This window comes from Manis javanica, chromosome 1 (assembly GCF_040802235.1).
Source record: "Manis javanica isolate MJ-LG chromosome 1, MJ_LKY, whole genome shotgun sequence".
Classification (NCBI taxonomy): Eukaryota; Metazoa; Chordata; class Mammalia; order Pholidota; family Manidae; genus Manis; species Manis javanica.
This window is the reverse complement of record NC_133156.1, coordinates 117,036,892-117,058,294: the sequence shown is the minus strand read 5'-3', so window position 1 is coordinate 117,058,294 and position 21,403 is coordinate 117,036,892. Positions and strand designations below refer to the sequence as shown.

At 36.3% G+C, this 21,403-nt stretch overlaps 1 non-coding gene across 1 annotated transcript; it reads left to right on the top strand.

The window, feature by feature from the left end:
- Positions 1-20,372: 20,372 nt before the first annotated feature.
- LOC118973430 (U1 spliceosomal RNA) lies at positions 20,373-20,537 on the top strand. The gene has a single exon (XR_005062741.2). It is a non-coding gene; the product is annotated as a U1 spliceosomal RNA (small nuclear RNA).
- Positions 20,538-21,403: the final 866 nt, after the last annotated feature.

The following is a 21,403-nucleotide window of genomic DNA, read 5'->3' as shown; positions in this document are numbered from 1 at the left end:
CCTCACAGTTCAGAACCAACTGACATTGGAAAAGAATCAGAATATGGGCTTAATGACTGATTAATCTGATGATCATATTTAAAACCACAATGATGCTTCATAATCTCAGGCCTCTGGGAGATGGAGTCCCCATAGGCAGTTTTAATGTCCTTAGATCTCTGTGGGTAGGAAAGAGAAAGCAAGGACATATATTTAGGGATTTGGCTCCTTTATTCCACCTAATGAAGAGACAGCAAAGAAACGTCAGAATCTTTCCATCTCAGCCATCAGACAGAGGCAGACTCCTCCCACAGAGGAGGATTGAAGTGTTACATCATTAAGTTCTCCTCCCTTCACAGAAACTGGACTGCAGTTTCCCCAAACACATGACACACACTAAAGACTCAAAATGCAAGTATAGTAATCATGGTATTGGAAGGAGAAGTAGTAATTATTATTGCTAGCATGATGATGAGATTGATGATAGTTTTAAAAGTTAAAATAACATGCAGCATTGAATAAAAGATATATAAATTCGCTCAATTTAGCTCAAAAACAATCTTAGGAGCCAAACTAGCAGCATATTTCACAAGCATAAATATTCAAAGCATACCTCAAGACAGAGCTTTACACAGTGTTAATGGTCATCTGGCGGCTATGACTTGAGACATCCAAGAAATGGTCCTACTGAGAATTGTACCCTAAACTCCTAGCCCAACAGCATAAGGCTATATCAAATGCTCATTTCTTTGGGTTTAAAGAACATGAACTAGAAAAATGCTATTGAAAAGGTCATTAATGGGGTTCATTCTTTGTTGTACTTAGCTCAACTTGAAAGATTAATCAGAGTACCAAGAAGTTCGCCACCATTTTAGAAAAAAGTGATCCGGATTCTGTAGCTGAAATCTGAGTAGGAAGGTTTGGGAGGTTGGGAAGTAGCCTGTTAGGAATAGTATCAAAAGTGTGATGCCCAAGGAAGTACATCCTTCGGGGCATCTGGGCAAAGGGGTGATGATTGCAAATTTCACTTACTTCATGATTTGTCCAAGGCCTATTCCCATCTTGAGTTATGAGTTTTTAATGCCATGATGTAAGTAATAATGTAATCTTACATGGAAATGAATCCTGTGTGAACCTAAGGAGGCAGAAGCTTATAGCATCACTGGCTTATAATGTGTTATGGGAAATATATGGGACTCTAGAGACCAAATACCTCATCTTTCCTGGAGATGCGTAATGGAATGACCAAATGGGTTACATGTCTGTTTGTTTAAATCCTTTGCTTTGTATTTGTTCTTCCTCCCTTATTACATTTCTCTCACCTATGCCCTATCAGAATAGTTTACTTAGCATTACAGACACAAAACCTGACAACTCTCTCTTCAACATCTTTATCATTCTGGTTTTTTATAATTGAAGTATAATTCATATATAATATTATATTGCTTTCAAGTATGCAGCATAGTGTCTTAACAGTTATCTTCATTATTAAATGCTCATCCCAACTAGTGTAGTTACTATCAATACAGAAAAATATTACATTATTATTATCTGTATTCTCTATGCTGTACTTTCATCCCCATGACTAATTCATATTATGATTGAGATTTTGTGCCTCTTTATCCCCTTCACCTATTTCACCAGCCACCTCAACCCCTCCCCCATGGTAACCACCAGTCACTTCTCAGTGTCTATGAGTCTATTTCTGTTTTGTTCATTTGTTTTGTTTTGTTTTATATTCCATATGCAAGTGAAACCATATAGTATTTGTCTTTCTCTGCCTGGTTTATTTTACTTAACTTAGCACCCTCCAGCTCTATCCATGTTGTTGCAAATGGCAAGATTTCCTTCTTTTTTTATGGGTGAATAATATTCTACTGTATATACATACCACTTCTTCTTTATTCACTCTTCTAATGCTGGAGGACACTTTGGTTGCTTCCCTATCTTGGCTATTGTAAACAATGCAGCAATAGACATAGTAGTGTATACATCTTCTTGAATCAGTGATTTTTGTTTTCTTTGTGTAAGTTTCTAGAAGTGGAATTGCTGGGTCATATGGTATTCCTATTTTTAGTTTTTTGAAGAACCTCCATAGTTCTTTACATAGTGGATGCACCAACTTACATTCCCAGCAACAGTGTAGGAAGGTTCCCTTTTCTCCACATTCTTGCCAATACTTGTTGTTTCTTGTCTTCTGCATAGTGGCCATTCTGCCTGGTGTGAGGTGATATCTCATTGTTTTTGGTTTTCATTTCCCTGACAGCCTCTTTGTCATTCTTGACATCGTGGGCAGGTGAGAGGAATTCTTACTTTACTCAGAGGACATATTTTGAACACACCTATGGATTTAAATCCAAAAGGCAAATTGGAAAAGCTACTATTGTGCATGTTACATATTCTTCACTCAACTCATAATTTATAGGTACAAGAATGAAAATGACAATAGCAACAACAGAACAAACAAATCAAAACCTTCAAGTCAAACATCAGAACAGTAGCTGAATGGATTTACTTCCCAGAGAATACATTGTGGAGAAATTTACTCAGTAGTTCCCTAAGCAGAACATGTCACTGTTTTTTAAGTGTTAGCATATGGGTGGGCATTCATGGCGCTCATGCTGGTTAATTGTAACCAGCACTCTGGATTGAGTGAATCCCTACCTCTGAGCATAATTGGCTAAAATAAGTTCTGTTTACTTGTCAGAAAAGACTCTCCTGTAAATTTCAGTGAGAATCTGGTTTGCAGGGGTAGCTCAGTGTTCATAGTCATTTATCAGCTTCAGCTGGTCAAAACCGGTTGTTTGAAACAACATTGGTTTTGACATCTAGGAAAAACTGCCATCACTGGATGATTTTTCTTATACACAGGTAATTTTGTCTTTATGCTCCTTTTAATTCTCCCTTAAGATTAGCCCCAGACTAGATGGAAATACCTGTATTTATTTTCCAAGGCAGAATTCCCAAAAGACTGCTCTCCACTAAAAGCCTTTCATTTCAGCAGGGATATACCTCCACAGATTCCCTTCTTCCATTCCTTCCAGTCAGTTACATCCCCAGGGGCTGGTCCCATTCCCTATAACTCTACCTTGCTCTTGCTCTCTGCCTAGAGACTTTGAGAGATAAGTATACGATTTAAACTACCAGTAAAACAAGTTTAGAGAATGAATTCTTTCTTGGTTTCAAGAACATGTACAAATGCTTTTGATATAATATTAAGCTAAAGAATAAGAAAAACTCTATCGATAGTATGATTTTAAACACATGAAAAAAGACTACACAGTAGAAAGATTGGAAGGGGTAGACACCTGAGGTTAGTGGTGTAAAAACTGATTTCTCTGGAGTGCTAGGATGACATGTATTTTTTTCTCCTGAAATTTGGAGTTCTTTTAAAGTATTTTTAGTACTCTTATAATCAGAAGGAGAAAAAAACTTATCCAAAAGACTATGGTCAATGCACTGAACATAGATTGAAATACCATAAATTCAGAATTGGGAGTTTCACTTAATGACACTTATACTACACAATAGTAAATACTATACCAATAATATTTTATTGCTATAATATTAATTGCAAGTGATATTAACAATTCTTTCTCTTAAATATATTTAAGTAGACTTTTAAAGAAAAGATTTATGATGTCAAGTGCATCCCTATGGTGGAATCTTGTAAGACTAAGACTTACACACATGGTAGGAGACAGTGAGGGGAGAATAATGTTAGGCAAAGAAAACAACCAACATTTGTAAAGAGTTTAGTCTGTGGCAAGACTTTATGTCATTATTTAAAATAATTGCAACAACAACCTGCAGTATGATATGTGTATCACTGTCTTTACTTTGCAGGTGAGGAAATTGATGCTAAATATTACCTTTTAATATGTGGCAGTGCAGGGGTGTAAATCCAAGCTGATGATTGTTCTACCCTGTGAACAATTTTACTTACACTGAAGGGCTAACATGAACATTGATTTTGAAGTTAGGCAATTCTAGATTCACCTCTCTGCTCTACCAACTACCAGCTTCAGGATCTTCATTAAATTGCTTAGCCTCAGTTTTTTGCCTGTAAAATAAGAATAATACTCATCTCACAGGCTCATGTTGTTGGGTGGTATGATTCAAATCCACACTCCACCACTTGGTAGTAATATGTCATGGAGACATCTTTTAACCACTTGCAGCCTGTTTCTCCATATCTAAGTGGAGACAATAACAATACTGGTCTCTCAAGGTTATTGTGAGATTAAATGAGGTAATCTATGTAAAGTACGAAGCACACACTAAATGATAATTAGCTCACATATCATCAATATCATCTTCATTATAGTGCTCAATAAATTGTAGTAAGTGAATCTAGCCTTTCTTAAGATACAAGGAAAATAAATGGTGGAGTAAACTATGTCTGGTAGCAAGGAACTGATAGGGAATGTAACTAGTCCTAAGAAGTTTATATTTCTCTGTTTTATTAGAAAAAATTTTAATATTTGGGTGCTATTATAAAAGGCAGGATCATATTTTAAATAAAATACACTGGTTAGGATGTTCTTTCCTGTATATGAATGTCTCACCATTATTTGTATATGAAGAACTAACTGAGCCAGTGAGCTGGATTGATAGGTTCCAGTTCACAGAGGATCACAGAGGTATCCGGTGGAAGTATGAGAAGCAGAGCCAAAGAGCTATTTGTTTATGTGTGGTAATGTCAGAACCTTCTATTTTCCACTCCACATTGATCAAACTACCAACCCTCCTCTGATTTCCTTCCTATTTCCCTCCTCTTTGCCTTCTTTTATATCAAGCACAGATATTTCTCACTTTCTTATTTCAAAGATTTCTTCACTCCCTCTTCTAGCACTTTCCATGACAGTTTACTTTATGAGTAGTAGTTCCTGTGAGGCATGATTTCCAGGCTGGCAGAAGTGCATCCTGCTGCCATATACTTTCCTGATCTACCCAGTGAGCCATGTATTCCAGTGTTAGAGCTCTGTGCCCTTTCCTGACCAAGCTGGGGATGTTTAAAAGTTCCAAAAGATGTGACTCATTAGGCTTTATCAGACACCCAAACCAGTGGTGTTCCCACAGTGCTTCAAAAAGTGCTAGCGCTTCCTTAGCAGTCCCTCAGATGTAGCTGGGAAGAATGGAGTTGAAGGTGGAGATAACTCTGGTGGTCCCCTTGGGCTGCCAAATTCAGAATGCATCATTTCTATCCATTGTCATCCTTGTAAAATTTCATTGAAGAAAATACTGTTATCTTAGATGCACCTTATCATAGAACATTCTTAGGCTGAGCCTTTTAGAAGTTGAAGCAGGTCCCTTTGTTTTTAAGTCTCATATTACATTAAATGCTAAAAAGAATGCTCAAGGAAGGGTTAAAATTATGTTAAATATTCAATATTGTCAGTATGACTATGTATACTGTCATTTGGAGAGAACATCAAAATCCTGTTTGAAAACTATTTGAACACCGTACTTTGCTAGGTCCTGGTCCTAAGTAAGATTTGATGCTGTGAGTTGAGAGCTCAATAAGTGATTGCAAGCTTCAAACGGATGAGGAAAGGGTGGTGAGAGAAGAGACCTGGGGATCCAAGACAAATCACCTACTTCCAACTATGATTCTAGTTGACCCTGCTTGAGATTGTTCTCCAACTCAGGACAAACTTCTGTATTTCCAGATTGTTTTTGGAAAATGCCCTGGATAAGCTAATCCTTATTACTGCCCTAGCCTGTCTTATCAAGCTGATTGAAACAATTCTTGCTACATTGTGGTAGATGAAATTATCGTTCCTAACTATTCTCTCCTTCCCTGTGATAAAATTATTTAGTCACACCTTTTGTGGTGCCTTCCAATGGGTAGAATATATGTATCCTCACTCATTGACTTTGGACTTGGCCATGTGACTTATTTTAATAAATAGAAAGTGTGTAGAAATATTAGTGTGTGAGTTCTGAGCTGAGGCTTTAAAGTCATCACATGTTTCTGCTCACCCTGTCTACAACCATCCCTCAAGAGAATAACATGTCCTAGAATAACATGTCCTAGACTATTCCATTACTCTGGGTTACAGAATGAAAAAATGCCTGAAGCTAAGCCAAGCCAAGCCCAGCATAGTTTATTTGACCTATAGCCTATATGTAATGAGAGCAAGAAATAGATATTTATGAATTGTGGGGATTGTTACTGCAATGAACTAATACATACATTTTTTGCTCTAAGTGTTTTTGAACAACCTTTCCATTTTTCTACTAGACTTGGAATATCTTTCCACTGCTGTATATTCATTCAAGGTTCTTTTTAAATCAAAAGCTCTCACAAATAACAGGATGGGAGAAAACTTCACTTTCTGTAAGGCTTCCACTACTATTCAAACCAACAAGGGCTCATCCACCACCCCCAGACACCCACCGATGACTTCACATAACAGAAACACATTATTTGATGTGTGCCATATTCAGTATCCATACAAATGCCCTTCCATATATTTTTCTGGAACAATATTAATCTATTTGCATTTGCAAACCCTTGTGCTGTGAGATGACATAGTTTTGTAATGAATTGGTTCCAAGCCTAGTGTATAGATGTTAAATAAATTTTTATTCAGAAGTGAACTTTCCTCACCAACTGTTGCCACTCACTTCTTTCTTCTGGCAGAAATTCAGATGGATTAGCTTTTACCTGCTTGTCTGTATCTAGGGATTTATATTCACTGTAGTCTGGACAATTTGTGGACCATATTGGATTCCAATTACATGTCAAAAATTTCAGCTTTCGTTCTGATGTAATGATGAGATAATGAGGTTTCTAAGTTCTCAATTGTATGGAATGAGTTCTCATAAATTGGATTAGTGAGCAGAATAGTTATGATTTTTTTAAAGTTTAACTTCATCTTGTATTCTGGGCTAATTAATGTTCTGCAATGAATTCCTTACTACTTGAACCTGCTTAAATCAGGCAAAATGCATCTTATTGTTTGCAAACCAGAACCCTTGACCTATTCAGGCCTCCTCCCTTTTACTTGATATTCTCAAACAAAACAGAAATTTCTTTAAAGAATATGTTCCCTTAAATAGAGGAAGATTAATAGTTTTTACAAAGAACTCTAGATTTAAGTAAAGAGACTAGACAGGCATAGCACTCTGATACACATACATGAAAACAGGAGAAAGCCAAAAATTGTAGCTAATTAAAAATGTCTGCAACAGGTATGTACTGAAAAAGGCTTTTGCATGAAGCATTGCACTTTATCAGGAAGCCAGTATGAAGAGAGAAAATAAAGGCCCAGAAATTTCAGTACCTTATATAAGGTGAAGAAGTTTGAGCTAGGAATCAAGAATACTGAGGTTTAGAATCAGTTATTTTGGGCACAAACTGTGGCTTTAAGCAAGTTGCTTAACTCTTCTGAACCTGTTTCCTTATTGGTTTGATGTAGTGGTTGGATTAAATTACTGCTAGAACCCTTCTGAGGTTTCTGTAAATTTCTACAACATAAGAAGAAAGAGTATGGTGTGTGGAAGATAGAAATATAATAGACATTTCCATATCATTACCACAAGCATTGATCTTTAATCATATATTTGCATGTGTTATATGCACACAAATATAAATTTTTCCTCAGTTTGAATTTTGAGAATCAAGCCACGAAGAAAAATTAGGCATGGGGTGGGAGTGAGGGTCAGGCAGTGTTGCTTTTGTATCAACCATAAAAGCTTATCCCTTAAAAATACACATCTTGAGGGGCTGCTATAGATGGAAGTGTTCCTAAGGCTAAATAGCTGTCACCAGAGTAAATTAAACCACAGTAAAAAAAAAAAAAAAAAAACAAACCACACATCTTAATTAGCACATAGACTAGACTTTCTCCACTCTTTTACCACTGTCTCTTGAGAAGAAAAATCTTCCCAAACATTTGGAGTGAAGAAAGCCTGTTGAAACACTGTCAGTTCAGTCTTAGTGATGATGATGCAATGTAGCATCAGTACGGCTTTTGATGGATTTATTTGATTGTGAAAACACCAATCACTTTGTTTCTGTTTGTTTCCAGACTTGGAACTTAAAACTGATAACATTTTAGAGACTTACAGATCATTCAGTCTTATAACCTGCCTGAGGTTTGAATCTTTACCACAACATCTCTGCCAAAAAGGTCAACCACCTTATGCTTGGTATCTATGGTGGAGAGCCCTCTAAGGAAGATTTTGTATCACTGAATCAAATTATTTCTCCCTATAATTTCACCTGTTAATGCATATTGAATTACTTGAAATGACCAAGAGTAAGAATGCTCTTTCATAAACTAGTCTTTAATGAATTAGTTTTGATTCTTTCAACTAGTCACTCTTCTCTGAAAGCATTTGTGTTTCCATCCGGAACTGAACTCAAAATTCCAGATGCCAACTTTAGAAAACTCAGGAACTTCCTCATTTTGACATCATTCATACAGTCTAACATTTTATTGAACTCTTGAAATATATTCATTAAGCTCATTTTTATCTATAATAAAAATATTTTTTAAGCTTCTTAGCCTTCACTTCCCTATCTTGTGGTTATAAGGTGCATTTTCTAACTCAAATGAAAAATTTTACATAATCTCACTACATCTGTTTTAATATATTTGATTAACTTCTTAAAAATAAAAATTCCTATTTAAAAAATACATGCACATGACATATATATAAAGAAAAACAGCTGTAATCATCTTTAAAAAGCTACAAATTACCTAAAATTTCAATACTCTAGAATAACTTAATGATATTTCTGGAACATGATCCAAATATATTTCTATATATGCTGTTGGGTAACTATATTCAGAAAAAATTAATAGAAATATGATCATACTATGCATACTATTTTAAGAGTACAAAATATTTTTCTTGTACTTTAAAAAAGAAAGGAATTAAAACTGAAGTTAATTGTAAGCTTCAAATAAGTGTTTATACAAGATAATTTTTCTAACATTAAAAAAAGGAAGTGAAAACTACTAGGGATGGAAGCCATATGAATGATTTACTATGGATTTCAATTTTAGACAGTTATCAATTCAATTTCTGCTTTAAAATATGCAAAAAGGAAAAACTATGGAACAGTACAAGATCACTGTTTGACAAAGGGTCAAGGGGAGGAAGGTAAGGAGGGATGAGGAGATGGAACAGAGGATTTTTAGGACAATGAAACTGCTCTATATGATACTGTAATGGTGAATACATGTCATTATACATTTGTCAAAAGTCATAGAATTACACTCAGAGCCAAACCTAATGAAAATTATAGACTTTAGTTAATAATAATCTATCAATATTGGCACATTGATTGTAACAAATGGACCACACTGAAAAGATGTTAAAAATAGGGGAAATAGTGGGGGTACTTAAGAAAGCTGTACTTTCTGCTCAATTTTTCTGTAAATTTAAAAGTATTCTTTTTTAAAAGGCCATTAATTAAAAACAAAAACTAACAAAAAATAGATCTAAAACATTAAAAAAACAAAAGATTATGTAATCCTCCAATTTATAATTGTGTATCTTCTCCCTAATTCCAAATTTTTATAGCTTATTTTCATGTTTAAAGAGTTGATAGCATTTATATCTTATTCTTCAACCACCAATGTATTATACATAGGTTTTTTGCTCAAGTGAATTCAGTGTTTACTCTTGGTCCTTTCTCCATACTTTTCAAATTGTGTTCTTTAAATTACCCTTTAATTGGTTAGATATTATTTTCAAGAACTTACAAGTATTAGTTTTCTTGATATCTTTCATGTCTGAGTATGAAGATTCTCTGCCTTTATATTTGTTCAACAAGTTGGCTGGATATAAAACTCTTGGATCATTTTCTTTTCCTTAAATTTGAGGACACTTCTTTGTCTTTGAGAACTGTCACTAGAGAGAACACTGAGCCTGCCCGATTCTTCCCACTTGAAGATGACTTCTATTTTTTGAAATTCAACAATTAATTAGAATATGTCTTGGTGTCTTTCTGTTGAAATTAACCTTGACAGCAATTAGAATATGTTTTAGTGTCTGACTTTCTGCTTCATTTTTTCCTGGCGCATAATGTAAAGAAAAATTTAGCTCCTCATTTCAAGAAAAATTGAAACAACCTACATACTTTAGCTCTACATATGGTTCCATTTATATTTATTGGAGCTTCTATTTTGAGGATAACATTATTCTTGTTTGATAATTTTAATTTGTCATTCATATCTGTCATCTTTCTAACAGCTTTGATTTGTCTGTTACTTTACAACCTGTGAAAATCTTTGTAGCTTCTCACTCTGGCATTCAGTACTCTTTATCCCTCCTCATTTGATTTTCTTCATCCTCAGTTTGGATAAGCACATTTTCTGTATCTTCTCCAAGTCATGATAAACACTGCCTAGGACAGAACCCTATTGTAAACTTAGAGATTATAATTTTTAAAAAATTCATCCAGTTGGGTGGTACTTTAAATAGTACCATATTATTCCATCTTTTGTTTGTGCATAACGTTACAGACATAGATTCAGTCAAGCATCTTTGTATAACTTAGATTTTCAGCAAATGCTTTTCCGTGTTCTGTTAATCAAAGAATCTTATCAAAATAAGATGTCTGTGTATTTTAGATGAACCCTTAATAATCTCTGCTTTCACTTCTAGGTGTTCACAAAACTATTTCTTTGTTAATGTTTGCTAAAAGCTTGCTTGAAATTGACATCACACTTATTATTAATATTTTATGGAATGACATCTTAGTCTTTTTGATAATCTGAAGATATTTCTCTGTCTTGAGTGTTCTAATAATTTTCTCATTCTCCATGATTCTCAAAGGTCACAGGCAGAGGTTAACAGTCTCACAAGTTTGCTTTCCATTTTCTCTAAAAAATCGATGAGCTGGACCAGGAAATGAAGACTTGTTTTGATTAACCATGTCATAAAAGTAAGAAGAGAAGATCCAGATTGTGAATCTGCCGCTGATACAGCTTATACTTCTATCCTCCGATTGTCTGATACTTGTCTCCCCAGTAAACTGTAAACTCCTCAAGGACAGTTTTTTATTCACTGTCTTATTCTCAGTGCTCAGCACAATGCTTGACCCATCAAAAATACTCAATAGTCATTGATGGGATGCATTATCAAAGAAGTTTGGAAGTATGAAAGTTAACCATTTGTAGGTAGGCTAACTACTGATCAACATCACAGCATTATTTCTCTAAATGAATTATTTTCTCAATTCTAAACAAACAATTTTCAGAAAATGACTCATTTCTCTTCTAAATAGTTTCTCAAATTTGTTTGCGGGGTTTTCACAGAGGAAATTCTTTTCTTTCATAATCTTCACTTGAACAAAAGGACAGACAGAGCAGCAATAGAAAGACAGAAGTAATGGACAAGTGACAGAAGAGGAAATAATGAGAATCAAGAAAATAACTGGACATTATTTGGTGAAAGATAACTCTACTTGCATGCACTCTATGCTAACTTTGAAAACAAATCAAAAACATAAAACTGGGTTGCTAAATAGATTCACTGAACCACCAAACTCCCTCAGACCAGGGATCTTGGGTGGGGTGTGGCTTTTCAATATCTAATGTCATATTTTCATGACCTTCAATCTTGGCATTATCAATCTTAACAATATTAAAAACAGGACCTGATAACATGTCCAGGAGTGCTTTTTAGTGAATACAAATTGCAACAGCGATTCTAAAGAAACCTAACTGTGGGTACATAGACAAGTCTTCTTATAATGCTGATAGCAGTCACTTGGAATGAGATTTCAGATAAACTTCATTTTGTCTAGAAGCTGAGGTTGCCTTGCTGCAGATTGCCTTCCTTCTCTCCGGTGTCTAAGAACAGGGATTAATCTGGGATCTTCATCATTTGTATCCCCTCTAACGATATCCACACAATTTACAAATTCTAAAGTCTGTCTTTACAGGTATTAGAGAAGGAAATAACAACAGAATATTAAGAAATTCATATTTTAAAAGCCTTAGCTAGAAAAAGATACTAACTGGAGATTAAATAGAAAAGCTTCAGGACTTAACATTTCATTCCCATTTAGATGTTCATTCTTCTCAGTAGAAAATTGAAAATAAGCTTCATGCCTGACCTCAGACCACAGCTCCTTGTACTGAAATATCCTGTTCTGCTGATTATAAAACCAAGTAGTTTTTGTAGACTGTCTGCTACACCAAATGATGAGGAATATTTTGAAATTTTAAGAGTCCAATGTTAAAAGGGAACCTTGCAGCCAGCTTATGAGAGCCTTCATTATACCAAGGGACACCCATTTCCAACCCTGAGAAATCAAAAGCCACCTGTGGAACCCACTGAATGGGATGGAATTATTTGGAAATGCAGCTACAAGGAAAATAAATTAGCCTCATAACACAACAAGTGCTCTGCGTGGGAGTGTTAAATTCATTGGAAATGTTGAGAACTCTGGACAAGTTGTTGAAAGAGGATGTCCAAAGATTCTGCCAAATCTATATGAAAAAAAAGGGACAGTTTAGAATACCTTTATTATTATTATTATTATTATTATTACTGCTATTTTTGTTTTCTGGGAAGGAAAAAAACAAACTTAGTGTCAGAGTTGGTGAATTATAGAATATTCTAAAACAAATGAAGCTTTGTTTGTTTCAGAACACTAATTTCACAGCTGCCATGCCTGTTGGTCTGGGCAGATGAGGGCCAATTACTGTCCCTACATGAAGGCACCATGAACTTCCTTAAGTACATGCCTTTTTCCTACTCATTGGCTCCAAAAGCCATTTTGGAGCTTTTTACTCTCTGAATGAGCTCAGAGTTCAAATAAAGGAGGCTTAAAGAGTGAAATAGAATTATGGCTATATAAGGTGTCATTGTTGCCAATTCTTACTTATTTTTAAGTGTTTTAGGGAAAGTTATAAACCTGGTCTTAAGTGAATTTGCCTTGGATTGCTTATAGTTAAATTGAGATCTTAAATTTGGAAGATGCCTTAATTCAATCTTAGTTCAAACAGGTGTATGATGCAAGACTGCACAATCCTATGAAGCAGGTATCTCACTTCTGCTCAAATTCCTACTTGTGCAAAGAAATGTACTCTTCTCTTTTGATCATTAACATTTTTCTTCACAATGAGCCAAAGTATTATTTTTATAAACAAGGCATTCTAAATATTTCAGAGATAGCTCTTTTGACCCTCCTACTATGAAGTAGATAATATTAGCTCCACTTTACTGAGTCACAGTGAGGTTAAATAACTCATTAGAACATTTACAGCTAGTAAGGGGCAGAGCTGGGATTCAAAATAGGGTGGCCTAGCCCCAGAGACTATGCTCCTAGGCATCATGCATACTGTTGAAATTTATAACTCTCTGGCTTTGAGATGCATTACTGTGGTGGTCTTCCTGTGGATATCTGTCATTGTTTTTGATGAATTTTTTAAATGCACAGGAGTGATATGCAAATTAGACAATTATACAAGAAGTCTAAGGAGAAGGAACAAATACAAAAGAACATCGCTCATATTTTTGTAAACTAAAGACTTTATTTTCTTGTGGAGATTATAGAAGTTAGCAGGAGAAAGATTTCAGCTTAACATGAATGAACAAATAAAATTTACCTCATTAATATTTATTACTTTATTTTACTAATATTAATATTATCTGCCCAGCAAAAATGCACTGAGTCACTTGAGGAGTAAATAAACTCATCTTCACTGAAGAATCTAAGCAGAGGCTTGAAAACTGTCAGTCAAAAGATGCTCTTGAGGGGATCCCCGGATTTGATGGTAAATTGGGCTCAGTGGCCTCAGTGACCAAAGGTTTATATGATACAGTTTTCACTGATCCACACACCCTCATTGGGTAGAAGCTATCCCTCATTTACCTTCATGCTCCAAACCTGCAGAACACAGATATGATATGGCCTCTGTAACATTTTATCATTCAGGGTTCCTTGGGATATCAGAATGAAAGCAACAAACCAAGTTACAACTCAAATTTAAAAAAGTTAAGACACTTTAATAGTGTAATATTTTGGTACTCTTTTGAGCATAACAAACTGCACAGACTTCAACAGATCTTAGATTTATGAAACATGGCAAAACACCATTTTTGCAACTTGATTTTTAGGAACCACTACTGCTGGCTCAACTATAATACCTAATTTATATAGCTGGGCACCTAGACATTTTAGTGGCACAAGGCTCTATTTCAGGAATTTTTTTCATCTGGGTTTTGAGGGGTTTCAAAGTCTTTCTAACTTGCTAAACAAGTTGAATAATTCAGCAAATTATTGTCTAAAGTGGCTTCTTATTTTTGCCCCCCTCACTGTCACTATCATCAGATCCTAAAAGTGGAGGCTCAGAAAAATTTTAGAATTATCATAGGGTATTAGATTTATGCCAGAATTTGATAACAGGTTCAGTATGTTCCAGGATAGAAAGAGCTGTTGCTGTGACTATGGATTTAATTTAGAAAGGTCAGGGGTAACTGGGCCAAAGGCACAAATTCCTATCTTTAATTGAAATGTCTCTGCAAAGGAATGCTAAGAATCCAATCCTCAGTAGAAATCAACCTTTGAAAAAAAGGATTTTAAAACAGAAGTCCTAGATTTCCAGTAGCAGGTTTTGATCAGGTCTTATTTAAATTTTAGGGTTAATTGTTAATTGCTATCATTCCCCCACAGCTCACAGATGTAACATTTTCTATTTGCTGTTCAGTTAAAGGGCATATTTCAAGCCACTTGTTCTCAAGGGCAACCTTCTTGATGTTATGATCAAGACCAAACCTAAGGCTTATTTATTCTTAATTTTGTCTTTGTAGTAATTGTCAAACTTTGTTATTCTTAGATTTGTAAACTATTTCTTCTTGTATTTTTTACCCCTAAAAAGATTTCAGTTTGCTGAATTTATAGTAGCAGTGAGTCTGGCTACATTTTAGGATCTAATTTTGTATCCGTGGTATCAACAACATAGATAACTTTTCAGAATCTTCTTTGATAAGCAGAAACATCACAGACTCCTTTGGATTCTGTAAAGTGACCAAATTTTACCTAAGTGCTAATTTTACTCTATAATGGACTGTAATGGCTGCCATTGTCCTTCAGCCCAAAAGACATATTTTTTGTGCTACTAAAAAGAGATCTCTGGGGAGATACTCATGGGTAATTAGGTGTAGCTTTTAAAATCCAACATGTATTTCATCTAATCATCTCTTATAATTTTATAGACTTCCACTGAGTGCCTGCACAAAGATGAACAGGTGTCCTTCGCAAAATGATTGGAGACTATCATGCCTACAAAAGAAATCATGTACTGAAAAGTCTAGGCCTTAAATGCATCCAGTTTACATGTAGGCAAGAATAATAAAATAGAATGGCAGTGCTTGTTTTTTAAGCTCCCATGGCCACATCACTGTAACTAGATACTACTTGCAATAAAAATGACTAAAAGCTAAATGCTTTTGCAAAGACAACCACAAGTAGCCTGTTTTACATTTCTCTCCAGTTCCCTTGTGCCAGTTTGACCTAACATGTGCTCCTTTCTTTGCCAGCTTGCCTCTGAAGTCCCAGCATCCCTTGAGTTTGAGGTTACATATGTTCCCACAATGCCAAAGTCAACTATAAATATTGCTCTCTTCTTTGCTATAATTTAAACCTAGGAAAGGTTCGACTGGCCACAGGAATGCAGAATTTGGAAAGAACTGTCTTTATTTCTAAATTTTCATTATAAAATTGATATTTCAATTGGATTAGCACTCATCTATATCATCAGTACATTTTCATTATTCTTAAAAGAGAAAAGACTTGGATTTGAAGGGAGATGAGTGGAAGGGTTAGGGGAGCTAGTGGTAATGCTGCTCTGATGTATCATCTGAAGTCTTTAACATTCTCCTCTTCTGACCATGCATAGAGCATTTCAGAATGTTTTTCCCAATTCCCTCTTCTCTTCCTTTTCCTCTCCTTTCTCCTCCCTCCATTGTCCCCCAGTGCTCAAATGTAAGGAAATTTGAATAGAAGAAGAATAAGAAATGTTCCATTCTTCCAGTCTTTGGTCTAATCTTTCACAATAAACCTTGGACAAGAACTCTTCAAAAGGCATGGGTCATAGAGAGCTTCTAGCATTTTGGTCTCTGAAATACATTAATGCATATATTTATGTAGTCATGCTTTCAATTACTTATTGAGTACTCCCACTAGTCCCTGGGGTAGATAAGGATATACCTAATTCTTCAGGGACTCATTGCCTAACAATCCAATTTTCTATAAAATGAAAACCAAAATTTAAAGTAAGGAACAAACAAATAAATAACTACAACAAAGTAAAACTGGAATGATTTCTTATTTCCTCTCCCCTGAGATATAAAACCTCATCATGTCACTGTCTATTATCTTAGTTTGGGGGACACTGAATGGATGGATGGATGGAAAATGGATGGATGGATGGATTAATTAACACTGATTGTTGACTGACATTCAAAGTTCTTAGCACATAGTCCTGGGTCTTCCAAAGAAAGCCTGAGTTTGTAAAGAAATTACATAGAAAATCTGAGTTTTCTGATGGCAAATTATATGCAAAATGTATTTTATATATAAACATACATTAATACATATATATATATATATATATATACACTCTTTATATACACAAAAATATTCACATAATAACTTCTAATACTCTATAGTTTAAAGAACCAAAACAACTCATTATTTTTTCAGGAGTTTTCGGTGACTTTGTCCAAGAAGAGAAAGTTAATGTCACAGTTGGGGCTAGACTCTATAGCCTAGACTCTAGTGCCCGGACATATGATGTAATTTTTTTACTTCTACATGCTTCAGTTTTTACCCTTTTAGATATATTTTCCTTTTCTCTTCATTATTGAACATATTTGAGGTAATTTAATAATTATCATTCTTTTAATTTTTTCTTAGAAAACCAGTCACTGATTTTCTCAAAAGCATATAGACAGGGTAGGATTAGAATTTCTCGTGATGAAAGAAGAACAAAATTATTTTTCATGTTATTTGTCATAAAAGAGAAGATAAGTGGCTGGAACACCTTCATGTTTTCACAAGTCTAAATAAAATTGGTCTTTGCTATGTCTCAAAAGGACTTCCTATGGAATGTGAGCAGAAAGAAGCATCTGTTGTACTGAGACATGGGAATTGCTGGCATCACATAGACTTTTTCCAACCAGCTACAAAAACTAAGAGAAAATTATATAGATCTACTGAAATGTATCCAAAAAGAAGTCATTTTAATGTTAGCATGATTTAAGATACCAAAGCCATCAGTGTTGCAATTGGCAGAAGATACTGAAACATATTCTGAAATCACATACACTAACTCTGAATTACAAAGACGAATTAAATAAAAGGTAGGGTGAAGACCTCTCAAGTTGTTTGTATGGGCCTAATTCTGAGATGTACAAATTTGTTGACATACAGGCCAAAACAATGAGCTCTGACTGTCTCCTGAGTTTCAGTCAGTAGACAGTGTCCTGTCTGTTAGGATTCCAGTTCTTCCCCTGAATTCCTAAACAGGTTGGTCTCTCTGTTTCTCTCATGGGCCCCAATGTGAGAGATGAAGCAAAGTTACCATGTGTCCAGGAGAAGACTAAAGTTAATATAAGTGGTTCAATTCAAAAGAGAAAGACCCAAATATGATTACTCTGCCTGTCTATTGTCCACACTCTCTGGTTTTAAAAAATCTGTTTTTCCCAGTACCCCTTGCTTCCAAAGCAGATATTTGAGTCAAGTAGCTATGTGGAGAAAGTGAAGGTTCCTATGGTCAGGATTTTACCTGGCTCTGGTCGGCTTGCTCACTACACACGTGTAAATAATATGTTGTTAATGACTCTATATAAAGAGTGCCACCCAGTGCTCTGGGCTGCTGCATGGCTGCAGGGCTGCAAGGCTGCAGGAGAGCAGAGGCTGGAGTGGTGGTAGTGCCAAGGACAGAGACTGAGATGGCTGCAGGGGAAGAGAGGCCTAGAGGCAGAGACTGGCTTGCTGCATGAAGACTTGCTCTGAGATAAAGCATGCCCAGTGGTTGTAAAGAAAATAAAGACACAGCAACCAAGGGTTCCTCTGGGAGAGGTGCAGACCCCTCCCCAGGTCATGGAGCACTATATGCTTTGCCCCTATACTCAGACTGAGCTGGTAGATTTGGGCTCCCAGTTTTAGCAGAAGCCCTTTAAGTCAATATCAGCTTGGCTCCTGCATCTTTGGGATTTAGGGGTGGATGGAATTGTGCTGTCTGAATCAGAGATGAGAAAGCTGGCTTCCCCGACAGTTCATCCTGCCTTGAGGCAGCGATTACAAAATACACATCAGACCCCAGGGTATCACTCCCTCATCAATTGGCTTATGGCTGCACTTCGTGCTGTGTGGCCCAATCAGGGTCCTCCCCTGCTAGATAGCAGACCTATGATGAGCTCCAACAGGGGTTACAGAAGCTAGGCATGAAAAATGCCATCTATAGTCCAGAGAATTATGGCTCAGATGAGAAGCCTTTTACTGTAGGGATGAGAAATGTGCTTCAAATGGTTCTCACATCTCTCTTTGGGCCTCAAGTGGCCATTCTTGCCCCTCACTTAGGGAAGCCCATAAGTGAAGTTACCTGTAAAGTAGCAGACATGGGAGAGGCTGAAGTAATGAGGGCACAGAAAAGGTCTGCTACTCAGAGGAAGAATTTAAAGGGCCCTGTGAAGGTTACGAGGACCCAGATTTGGGTTGATTTGATATGGGCAGGAGCAGACAGAAGGAAATTAGGTGGGAAATCAAGTAGAATCTTACTGGAGCTGTGGCAACAACTGACACCGTAGCAGCAGTTCCAGCCACTGAGAATGAAAAGGCAGAGACCAGAGTCGGAGCCACAAGTCCAGCCTGTGTGTTTGCAAGACTTACTGCTGGAGAATGAGCCAACCTCACTTGCGCCACACAGGAAGATGATTGGGGCACACAGTTGGATTGAGGGGAAGATAAAGTTACCTGCCCTGGCGGACCAGGGAGGATCCGGAGGCCACATGTTAAAATACATCCATTGGTCCCCATGAACATACAGTGTGTCCTGATTCTGGTAGACACAGGTACTGAAACCCATTGGCAAGACAGACTGGCCCCCCCATTCCATGTCCCCACCTTCCTTCACCACATTTGATTAAAGCAGTGATAGCAACCTGATCCACAGGTTGGCCAACTTTTAGAAACAAACACACCAACAATTGGCTTAGTCAGTTAGATTCCCAGTTTGGAAAAAATGAATGGAAATCAAAGAAATACTCGTTTTAACACAGAAAAGCTAGAGTACCCCCAGAGAGTAGACAGCAGCTGAGTGTTGCTAATAGAAAAGTACCAGAGTTACAGTCTTTAAGTTCCTGTTTGTAGGCATTTAAAGCCTACTTCAATCCAGAAATACCCTCTATCTCTAACATTGAGTCCTTGTGTTTTTAAATTTCATCCACTTCTCATTCTGCGAGCATCCTTACACTAAACTTCCCTTTATTTGAACTACCCTGAGTGGTTCTCCTTACTTTGCAAACCAAAGAGCCCTGATTAAGACAATGACAAGGAAGATATCTCACGAAAGTCACCTCATTATCCTGTGACTAACCTCTAACTCTGAGAGTGAGCCCTGAAGTTCTTGAGTTCATCCTGTTCAGCTCATGGCCCTTAGAACTCCCCACAGAGACTTCTGTGCCTTCGTATGAATGCCTTTTGCTGATTTTCACTTTTTGCCCCTTGCCCTTTCATTACAGACAATGGAGTAAACCTGTCTGTCTTATACCCACCTAATATGAACGTGGCATCCTGCTGGTCATCTTGACATTCCTAATAGGACAGCCAGTCCTACAACTGTCTTTACTTTAGCTTTGATCCTTTAAAAACTTAGTTTTCCAGTATATTTTCAAACATAAGAGACAGAGCCAGTTACAAATTGGTTGCTGTAAGCCTTGTACCAGAGATTTTGAGTCTGTGAACCTGGGATGGAGCCCAGAAATCTGCATTTTATCTAACGCTCAGGTGTTGCTGATTTAAGTGATTCTTCAATCAACTTTGAGAAATACTACTCTGGAGCACGGGATCCCAGATCCAGTAGGAAACCAATGGATTATTATAATCCCCTGGAGACCATTTGAAATGATCTCTTTTGAGATATCACAGTATCTCTGAAGTTGTTCTGATTCAATCTTTCTGAAGAACAGAATGGAATTTTGCTAATTTACCTGAAAAACTGAACGGAAAAGCAAAACAGATAGTGTTTGGATTGTTTACACCAGGTAGGGTTTCTTCTGGCAGATCCTGACGTGTGGGATATTTGCATCAGAATCATCTGCTGTGCATGTTGCACAGGGACTTATACCTCTCTACATACAGTGGTCACAATTTCTGGCAAAATGTGGGGATCTTCTCTTTTGAAAAGTTCCTCATATTTACCTAGCAGGGGAGATACCATGATTACAAAGGTGATTTTTCCCTGGGCGAGACTTATCCATTGCACTCCAGCTGGGCTGACCCCTGCAATTTTCCCAGATATGGGAAACTCAACTGCTTAATTTGTGGTAGTGGGGGACTGTGTTTGTGCTTTCCTCTGTTAAAAAAAGAAAGAAAAAGAAAGTTCTTCAGGTGAGACTTAAATGTTCCTGCCTTTCCCTTCTTCTAATCACTGATCATCCAAGCATGAGCATTACAGTATTTTACAGATTGTTCCCAAATTTGAAAATGCATCAATTGGCCATGTGAAAACCCTTAGAACTGAATTAAGTGTTCTCATTTCATGAGGTATAATTCATGAAGTATCCATCTGGATCCTTAGAAAAGTTTCCATTTAAATACTGTTATCAACATGAATAATATGTAAGTAGCCATCTCTGGTTTGGAAGGATACTTTAGTATTTAATAAGAGCCTTTTGGAAGTGCATTAATTCATTGTGTGGTTCCCTCTTCTTCTGCCCAAACACCAACAGAGCCAGAAAATATCACTGGACAGGAATAGGAGTGGAGTACTTCTGCAGAGATTATACTTGGTCAAATATTGCCAGTTTTTCTTTTTTTAAAACTGTTTTAAGGAACCAACAATACAAATTGCCTGTCAGATTTTCACAAATTACAAATAGTCTCACCTTCCATTTGCCATTAATTTCCCACTGTATAATCATCCCCAAGTACAATTTTTCTGTGTCCCTCCTTTTTAAGGAACTCTAAAACCTGCCCAAAGCTAGCAGAAGGAAAGAATAATGAAGATTAGAGCAGCAATAATTGAAGTAGTATACAAAAAATAATAGGAAAAAAATAAATGAAACTAATGGTTGGTTTTTAAAAAAAGATAAGCAATATATCATTGACAAACCCTTAGCTAAACTGATTTAAAAAAACCCAGAAGACTCAAATAAAGAAAATCAGAAGTGGAATGGGAGACATTTTAACTGATGCCACAGAAATAAAAAATAGCAGAAGGAA